Raw genomic sequence first — 10,058 nt, forward strand, 5'->3', positions numbered from 1 at the left:
CTTCGCCCAGCTGTGCTGTGCCCTGATATGTGCACAGGTCTGTGGTGACTGGCTACAAATGGTGCAGGTTCAACTCCAAGGCTAAGGTCTCCCTGAATGCCTTCTGGTGCATTGGAACCTCACCTCTCCTTCTGGCGTGTTCTTTATGTAAGATGAAGGCATTCACAATGGCAATGTCCATGAAGTGATAGAAGAAAGTCTTGTACCACTTCTGTGTCTTATGCAGGACTTTGTAGTATCCTATCAGGGCATCCGATAGGTCCACCCCCTCCATGTACCTAAAAGGACAGGTTGAAGGGAAATCGTATAAAAATATATCCAGCACACAAATTATTACATTTCAAGAGGCAGAACATACTTGTGTATATAGTACATACTGGTTGTAGTCCTTCACCGCTGGTGGAACAGGGATGTCCTTCAGGGTCCACTGCCCATATGGACCTTTTATCCGTCGCTGGACAGAGTCCTCTCCGTGGGCTGAGTGGAACACATAAAGACATCTCTGGTGTCCTTCCACTGGACGAACAGGATGGAGTCGCTCCTCAGCCATCTGATGCTCCCTCCCATGACAGAATCATAACTTAGCCCTTTCCCAGGTTTTTCTGATTTTCCTTCATAAACAAAAAAGTCCCAAGTATAGCCGTTGGCTGAATCTGCTAAAAGAAAAAGCTTGTAGCCCCAGCGTACAGGTTTGCTCTTCATATGCTGCTTCAGGCCTTTGATGCAACCATACGCTCATCTACAGAAATATGCTGATTGGGATGATAATTACTTTTGCATGCATCCCTCAGCTCACTATAAAGAGGCTTGATTTTGCACAGACGATCATAAGCTGCTGTGCCCCAGTTCTGATAGTTAGCAGCATCATCGGACCTACTGCTAAGGTGCAGGGTCCGGCATATTAGGAGGAACTTACCACAAGACATTACAGATTTAGGGAATGGAAGGCTGTACAGTGTTCCTTTTCTCCAGTAATCTGTAAATGAAGGACATTTTATAAATCCCATATATACAATCAAAGCCATGAAACTGAACATGTCCTGTAAGGAAATATCAGTCCATGGGGCAGTTTGTGTTGATCTGTGCACACCAAAATCATTTGTGTTTGAAATTATTGTGTGTAGAATGGGGTCAGTGAAAAAAAGTTGTAATGCTGTGTATGACAATGTGGAAATAAGCAGGGGTCCGGGGGGACGTTGGGGTTTAAAGATGGGTTGTGGAGGTGTAATGTGTTGAACCTCAGTATCATTCCAGCATGACTCTTCAGTCATTCCTGTAAATGCAGCTTGACCACTGGTCCTGGCTCCCTCTTCCCCCTCTTCTCCCTCGGCCTCTTGCTTTTTCTTTTATTTGATTTAACTTTTCCAGGAGAGGGGGGATGGGGCTCCTCTGAGCGTATGTTTGGTTCCACTCTGCTTGTAGAGGGACGTGGGACCCAGTTGTCATCTGAATTATCTTCAGACGTTCTATTATGTAAAACAACAAACAAACAAATTATATTAGAATGCAAGAAAGACTGAGCTGTGTATATAATAATTAACACTACGTTTCGGTCTTTTTGGATGTTTGCTTTACTGATGAGAATGCTGCTGAGTGATAACGCTGAGTCACAATTTCCTTCGGTAACAATAAAGTATCTAACTGTCTATCTATGAGTACAATAATATTAAATAAAATAACAATAAAATGTAAATAATACTTACTTGTCAAGAGTAACGTTTCCGTCGTCAGAAAATGCTTCTTCAGAGTCAATGAACAACACATCAGTGTCTTCCTCTGACACACACTCGTTGGAAGCATCACTGTCCCGCCGTAGACAAACCTCCAAGGCTTCCTCCATAGTGTATTTAGTTTTCCAAGTCCGTTTAGCCATTTTGTAGACACAAGAAGACGAATAACTGCAGAATTTCGAATTACGCACAGCGATGCGTAATTTGCAACTCCTGAAATCAGCGACTACTTGCACAGGAAATGTTTGCGCACACCTGTGGCTGTTTATGGGAGAAATCCCACCCATCGCGCGTCATGCCGTTTTTTTCAGAATGTCATTTGCTATTCAATGCGCCACTCCAAAGTAAACTGGTTCGAGCCGCACACGAAACAATAGGTGCAGATACTTTTGACGCATCAGTGAGTAACTGACTATTGTGCCCCAGCAGACAGGGTAAACAGTCATCTATTGGAACAAGTAAGATGTCATTCAAAAGCTAAAAGACCAGAGCTATTTCGGTATGACGTTGGGGCTAATACATGCATGCTAACTGAAGTTATGATCAAGAATGTGCGGAAAAATATGCTTCCGACAGAAATTCTGAAAGTTAGCCGCCGCAGACTTTGTGTCTTTTGTGGGTGAAATACTAGTTGTAGACTAACTATTTTACTGGAGTACATTAATTGGACCCTTGCCAACGTGACAGGACTGTTTTTATTGAAATTGTATCTTTTCTTAGAATACTGTGAGGCTTTATAGGTGACTTTGATACTTTTTTTTTAAAAAACAGCAAAGTATCTATCTATCTATCTATCTAGTTCCTTTTCAGAGTTTCATCCAGATGGCACTGCTGTAAGGACTGTGGGAAAGTTATCAAACGATCAAATCTGAGGTATCATCAGAGGATTCATACTGGAGAGAAGCCATACAGCTGTGGTCAGTGTGGGGCAGCTTTCACTGCATTAGGTAGTCTAAAGAAACACCAACGTATTCACACAGGAGAGAAACCTTTCATCTGTGGTCAGTGTGGGGCAGCTTTCACTCAATTAGGTCATCTAAAGAGACACCAACGTATTCACACAGGAGAGAAACCTTTCAGCTGTGACCAGTGTGGGGCAGCTTTCACTCAATTATCTAATCTAAAGGAACACCAACGTATTCACTCAGGAGAGAAGCCATCCAGCTGTGGTCAGTGTGGGGCAGCTTTCACTCAATTATCTAGTCTAAAGACGCACCAACGTATTCACACAGGAGAGAAACCTTTCATCTGTGGTCAGTGTGGGGCAGCTTTCACTCAATTATCTAGTCTAAAGATGCACCAATGTATTCACACAGGAGAGAAACCTTTCATCTGTGGTCAGTGTGGGGCAGCTTTCACTGTATTATCTCATCTAAAGAGACACCAACGTAGTCACACTGCAGAGAAATGATTGGCTTAAATCAACAACAATTTTTACGGCAGATAAGCAAACATTCACCTGGCAGCAGCAACAGGAACTTCCAATCAGAAGCCTTGCCTTTGTTCAGATTAAAAATCTTCTTTGTGGATTACCACCTTCTCTTGTCAGGACTTTAGTTCTGAATGTTCTGTGGGGAGCACATGTTTGAAGAACCATTGAAAGTGCTTTATAATTTGTTTGGATTGCTTTAACTGGGGACGGATCTCCCGACGTTCAAGACAAACATGGCATCAATTGTGAGTTGATGGACAGAACAAAATGCAGTCTGTTTGAAAGTAGAAACATGTTTATTCTGTTATACGGAACATATTTGTTTTGTTTAAAGTTAAGATCCACAAAGTAGCTTTGCACCAGCTGTGGGTATTTATGTAAACATCTGAAGAAGCAATATATCATTTCAGTTTGATGTGAAGTCGAGCTTTACACTCGTCTGTATTTCATTGTTCTGCATTTCATTAAAGGTCAGATGTTAACTTTTCTCATGCTTTTCATGTTCTTGCTACACAGATATTTTTGAAGAAAATGTGTGTTTGGTTACGAGGGAAAGTTGACCCTTATCATCTTCCCCAAAGACCCAGAAATCTTTAACGCAGTCTGAAAAAGGTTTGGAGTTGTTCCCTGTACTTCCCAGACAGCTGTATGATGCTGATGACTGAAGCTGAAAGTTAAGGCTGTTCCGACACTAAAAGGGCACGAGGCTCAACTTCAAGCTGTGAAACTCTTTCAAATGTCTGTTGTGTTGGAATCAGACGTGTGAACGGATTTTAGTCCAAACTTTGTGTTGAAACTTACTTTTTCCACCTCCGTAATGATCTGTAAAACTGAAGGTTGTTGAAGAACACAGTGCTGGATCCAAACAATAGTGTAATGTTCCAATCTGACCTCCTGGTGGCAGTGTCGTCTCACTGGGGATTTTTCATTGATTCTTTTAAAAGCAGGAATCACCGTCAGATATTCATGATCTGAAGGGGATGAACTCATGTGCTTCTGCAGAATACCTGAGTTTCCTCCAGTGCCACCATGAAGTTAGTGTTTTTCGCCATATATATTTATATTTACACTAACTTATAGATTTAATCTGCTGTAACTCCTGGTTAAATGGAGGTTTTACTCTTTCTTTAACTGCAGAATTCCACTGTAATATAATTCTAGTTAAAAAAATAAAATGATAAACTCACATGTCAGCTTTAGTTATTTATAAATGTAGATTGATGATACATATTGGATGGAAGCTTTTGGCTCCGGATGAAATGTTTTGGGTTCAGGTGGAACCGAACCAGGTCAGCACCATTATTCCAGAATTCTTTGCATCTTCTTCAGATTTTCTCTGTGAAAACAGAGACTTCTGAAACATGTTTCTGAGCTGGTGTAGATGCTGCTGGAAGGACCTCTGCTGGTCACTCTGGTAGTTTTTCACATCTGTTATGATGCGTAACCGTAGCAACGGGAAAGTTGTTCACCTGTTGGTGCAGCTAACTGAGCTTCACAAAAGCCCAAGAAATGGCTGGAAAAATACCCCAAATCTGGATGAGCTGAAGAGGAGACGTCTAGGATGCAGAGCAGGAACAAACTGGAGGAAAAGGAGGAGGAAGTTTAAAGCATTTCTTCCCTCGATCATCAGGGGAAATGTGAGGTCACTGGTGGATAAGACAACTACATGGATCAACTACACACTGAAAGGTTGAATCCTAAACTTTCTCTTTTCATTTTCTTTTCATAGGGACTGAGTTCAAGCCTTTTCCAGGTTCCACTCAATCTTTCTCAGTCTTCAAAGTTTGAAACCAACAAGTCGGAGACTTTATTGGGATAGAGAGCATGAGACAGAACACCAAGCAGCTGAACAAACCAGAGACAGTTGATGAGCAAAGCTGCTTCACAGGAAACATGTTGGAAGACTAAAAGATAGTGTCTGTGGTCATCAGTCTCAGGTAAAAAGTGCCAAGAAAGCAGCACAAAGCAGCAGAGGCATCGCTCAGAGGGGCAATAAACTGCTTTGGGACTCGGCAGGGGCGAATCTAGAAAAATATTTATGGGGCGGCGAGGGGGGCATGAATTTTTGAGGGGTGGCAACAAATGGCAGATGTGTATATAAACTGAATTTAATCAGTTTGATCTCCAACCATGTTATCCAGAACCGGATGGTACACAGAGACACAAAACGTGTGTTTGCTATCTGGAACTACATGCTGTCCCAAGGTGTGGTGGACGACAGTATCCTGAAGCGCCTTCGTTGTCTGTCTCGGCCTCGTTGGTTTTTGCTGAGTCGTGTCAATGTTACTTTGTTGACATAAATCAAGTGTTTCACTCCATATTTCCCCAAAAGAGGCTTGACTACAGTACTGGACTGGTATCTGCTGGTTATCTGCTGGTTATCTGCTGGTTATCTGCTGGTTATCTGCTACTGGTTATCTGCTCCGGCCCGCCTAAACAATTGGAGTGGCCCGCTTAACAATCCCTCTCAACATATTTATTTTTTATTTTTTTTGGCCTTTTTTTTTAAATTGTATTTTCCTATTATAAAATATCAGCACTCAATTATTAAGGTTGGCATTTCAATTAAGATTTACCTTATTTACGAATTATTTACAGTTGTAGCTCATTTTAACCCCCCCCACACACACACACACAATGGTATATTCCAACTTGACTTTGCTTGTGATCAACGGTCAAGTGCGCGCGGGCGAGCTAACGAAAGAAAAGCAGAAAACAAAATGTCGAAACGTAAACTAGATTCGTTTTCAAACGGCAGTGGACGGATGAATTTTTTTTTGTCCAGTGCAAGGAGACCGTGGCGGTGTTGAAAGAATTCAACATTCGCCGGCACTATGAAACTCGCCACAGAGGGCAGTATGCTAGCTTGCAGGGTCAAGTGAGGAGAGACAAGCTAAAAAGTTGAAAAAAAGAGTATAAGCTAAAAGCTCAACATGTCAAAAGTAAAAGCTGCCCAGCAGAGTACAATGCTATGCCAAACACAGACGAACCTTTCATCCGTTTGGGCCAGCTTCAAGGTAGCTAAACTGATAGCAAGCTGTGGAAAGTCGTTCAGTGATGGGGAGTTCATTAAGAAGTGTTTGAATGCTGTCCGGACAAGAAAGATGCCCTGAACGCGGTTAGTCTGTCGGCATCTACAGTAACCAGGCGAATAGAGGAAATGGGACATAATGTACATGTCCAGCTAAAAGAAAAAGCTAAAGATTTTGAGTGTTTTGCATTGGCAATGGATGAGAGCAATGACGTGCAGGACACAGCACAACTGCTGATCTTTATTCGGGGAGTTAATTCAAATTTTGAAGTGGAAGTGAAGAGGAGCTGGCAGCTCTACAGTCTCACGGATACTACCACAGGAGAGGATATCTTTCGTAAAGTACGCCAAACGATGGAAGAGTTGGGTTTAGACTGGTCTACGCTGGCTAGCATCACAACGGACGGTGCTCCGAGTATGATTGGTACGTCGAGGGGGCTAGTGGGGCGCATAAAAAGCTAAATGCACCCTCATTACAAATCCACTGTCTGATTCACCAGCAAGCACTGTGCTGTAAAGTCCTGAAGTGGGAATCTGTCATGAAGGTAGTTGTGTCTCTGCATAAACTTCACCAGAGCAAAAAAGGAGATGCTCTTTAAATCTCATTGTACTACTGTGTATAATGACAATAAAGGCTTTCAATTTCAATTCAATTTTCAACCGACTTAAACACAGGCAGTTCCAAGCTTTTCTCTCCGAGCTGGAGTCTGCCCATGGAGACGTGCTTTGCCACACTGAAGTCTGATGGTTAAGCCGGGGCAGAGTTTTGAAGCGTTTTTACGACTTACTGCCCAAAATCAACGCCTTTCTCCTGACAAAGGGAAAAACTGTCCCAGAGCTGATCGACGCAGGATGAAAATGGGACCTCGCCTTTTTAACAGATGTGACAGAAAATGACGAGTCCTACCCCAACATAAGAAAGCATGCAATGAAGATGTCCACAGTTTTTGGGAGCACATATATCTGTGAGCAAACTTTTTCTATCATGAAGCTGATAAATAATTAGATGAGATCAAGATCCAATCAAATCAAATCAAATTTATTTGTATAGCACATTTCATGTACAAACAATTCAAAGTGCTTCACATAAAATAAAATCATTGCAGCAGGGAGTGGAAGAAGCATTAAAATACATAAAAGAATATAAAGAGAAACACATAAAATGATTAAAATGAATTTAAAAACAAGCAACAGTCTAGATAAGTTAAAAGATATCGTGCAGATTTCATGCATAGACACATGAGAACAGAAATGTCTTTAACCTGGATTTAAAAATGTCTCCATTTGGTGAAAGTTTAATCTCCACTGGCAGTTTGTGCCACTTGTTTGCAGCATAACAGCTAAATGCTGCTTCTCCATGTTTAGTCTGGACTCTGGACTGGACCAGCTGACCTGAGTCCTTGGATCTAAGAGCTCTGCTGGGTTTATATTCTCTGAACATATCACAGATGTATTTTGGGCCTAAACCGTTCTGGAATTTGTAAACCATCAGCAGACTTTTAAAATCTATTCTGTGACCCTCAGACCAACACCTGCATCAGTTTCTGAGGCTGGCTGTAACTGGAATAGAACCTGCCAAGGATACAAATATGCCTGTGTAGACAAAATACTTAACTATTGTTAACTCACTTTTACTTTACTCTGTACATACAAAGTCAGCTGACCTAGATAAGACTACTTCACCTGATTTTTACAATTATTCTGTATTAATATTATTTCACTACCTGTAAAGACAAAATAACTACCAATTGTTAACTCACATGTACCTGTTAAGAAATCACATCACCTCATTGTTACCTGACATTAGCTTGTGTTTTTATTTTCTATAAATAAAAAGAGTATCTGTGGTACTTCAAATAAACACGTGAAGACTTTTTATTACTTTTTTTCACAAACCAACAGGTGGCGCCAAGCGAAGTCCAGCTGCAACAAACGATCATTATAATCTCCATAATAATACTGGTTGTCACTTTGGTCCATATCATTTCCTGTTATAGACTGACCTCGGCCCCCCATCACAGAAAGGAAAGTTGATTGTGGCCCCCACCCAAAAAAGTTTGGGGACCCCTGTTTTAAGGCTTCTGTCACAGCCGTTTCAGTGCAGTGTCCACTTTTAAACCCAGATTGGTTTGGATCAAGGAGGTTGTGTTGTGAGAGGTAATCAGTGACCTGCTTAAAGAACGCCCTTTCAATGGTTTTAGACAGAAACGGGAGGAGAGAGACCGGCCGATAGTTCTCCACATGAGTTGGAGGGAGGGAAGATTTCTTGAGCAGCGGTGTAACCCAAGCAATGTGAAAGTTTTTTTGTTTCATTATTTTTCTTCATGCAAAGAAAAGAAGAAGGAGAATGAGCTTATTTTACGAGTAGCGGTGAGTTTCTGATTTTTATTATCCATAGAAAGTACATGCATGCTTTCTTGTGTTCTTTGTCAATATGGATGCCGTTTTAGTAGTCGTTAATAGTGATCATTAACGAATGGCGTAGAAGTCATTAATGACGCAAATTACCGAATGTTACATGTCGGTTTGGGTTGTCGTTTTGAAGCTAAGTCAGATGACTTCAACGTTTATTTTCACCAATGGTGTGTAGCATCAACACCTAAGGATTGTTAACTTTTTAGTGCATAACGTAAAGTAACTTCGCATATTTGTTTGTATGTAACGTTATGAAACGTTTTTGTAAACTCTCCGTGCATTAGTTGGGCATGGTCACAAAGTTACAAACAAAAAATGAGCTCGATCAAGAGACCAGCCCAGCAGGAGTTACAGGTTGGGCCCAGACGTACACTACTTGGCTTCAAGTTTTCTATATGTCATGTCAGAATGTATTTTCTTCATCATAACATAACGTATTAAATTACTTAAGTGTCTTGTTTTATCCACTTTCACTTAAGTTAGCACAACATGCTGCAGTCAGGTCCACTGCCCCCTGCGTCCCAAACACCTCTTTAAACCAACCAAACCAGGCCGAGTTCGGCAGCATTTGGAGGTCCACATCAAAAACGCCATTACATTTGAAGGTAATGCCATTGCATTTTAGATTAAAGATATACGTGCACACACACACACAAATGTGTATCCTTATGTATGTTCATGTGACTTGTTTGTCATTGTCTAACATAAACATTTTCTTGACTTGCTCTTCGATAAGATCTGCTGCTGCATTTTGACTTGCAGGAATGGGGGACATTATCATCGTCCCATCTGTGACACAACTGTCATTAGGACAAACATGGAAGCGCATGTAAAGTCTTGTTCCATACAACAAACATCCACCTCAGCTGCTGCCCAGTCCAATCCGAGTCAGGATTCATCCTTCCTCTCCCTGCAACCAAGTCCATCTGCATCCCCATCTCCAGAGCTTCTTGTGCAACAATCAATTCAAACATCTTCTATCATCCACTCCTCAGCAGACACACAATTGTCATCTCCTTTGATTTCCTCTTCTGTTGAAACTGAAAAAGCTTGAATGTCCCCTCTGTTCACTAACTTGCCATCTGAAAAACTTGGCCAAACATATGCAGAGGAAGCACCCCCAAAAAATGAAATGATGTAACTCAAACCAACCATTTAAAGAGTGTCTGTGTGGATGCCAAAAATGTCATTTTCGCAGTCCAAAAAGGAGGGCATGGCTTTTCAGTTCCTATACACGTACAGGACAAAACCTGGGGCTGAGTACACAAGGTGCAGTGTGAGTTGGAGGATTGCAAATAGTACTTTTAACTTTCACACACTGCGAACACATCCGTTCTTTACAATACTGCACAGATATAGCCACAGAAGAATGCCTCAGAGAAGATATGTTAACAGAAATGGTGCACTTAAAGTTTTTTGGTGATTCAAAAAAGTCAACCTGCCTTTAAAG

Source organism: Odontesthes bonariensis, chromosome 19 (genome assembly GCF_027942865.1).
Source record: "Odontesthes bonariensis isolate fOdoBon6 chromosome 19, fOdoBon6.hap1, whole genome shotgun sequence".
NCBI lineage: Eukaryota > Metazoa > Chordata > Actinopteri > Atheriniformes > Atherinopsidae > Odontesthes > Odontesthes bonariensis.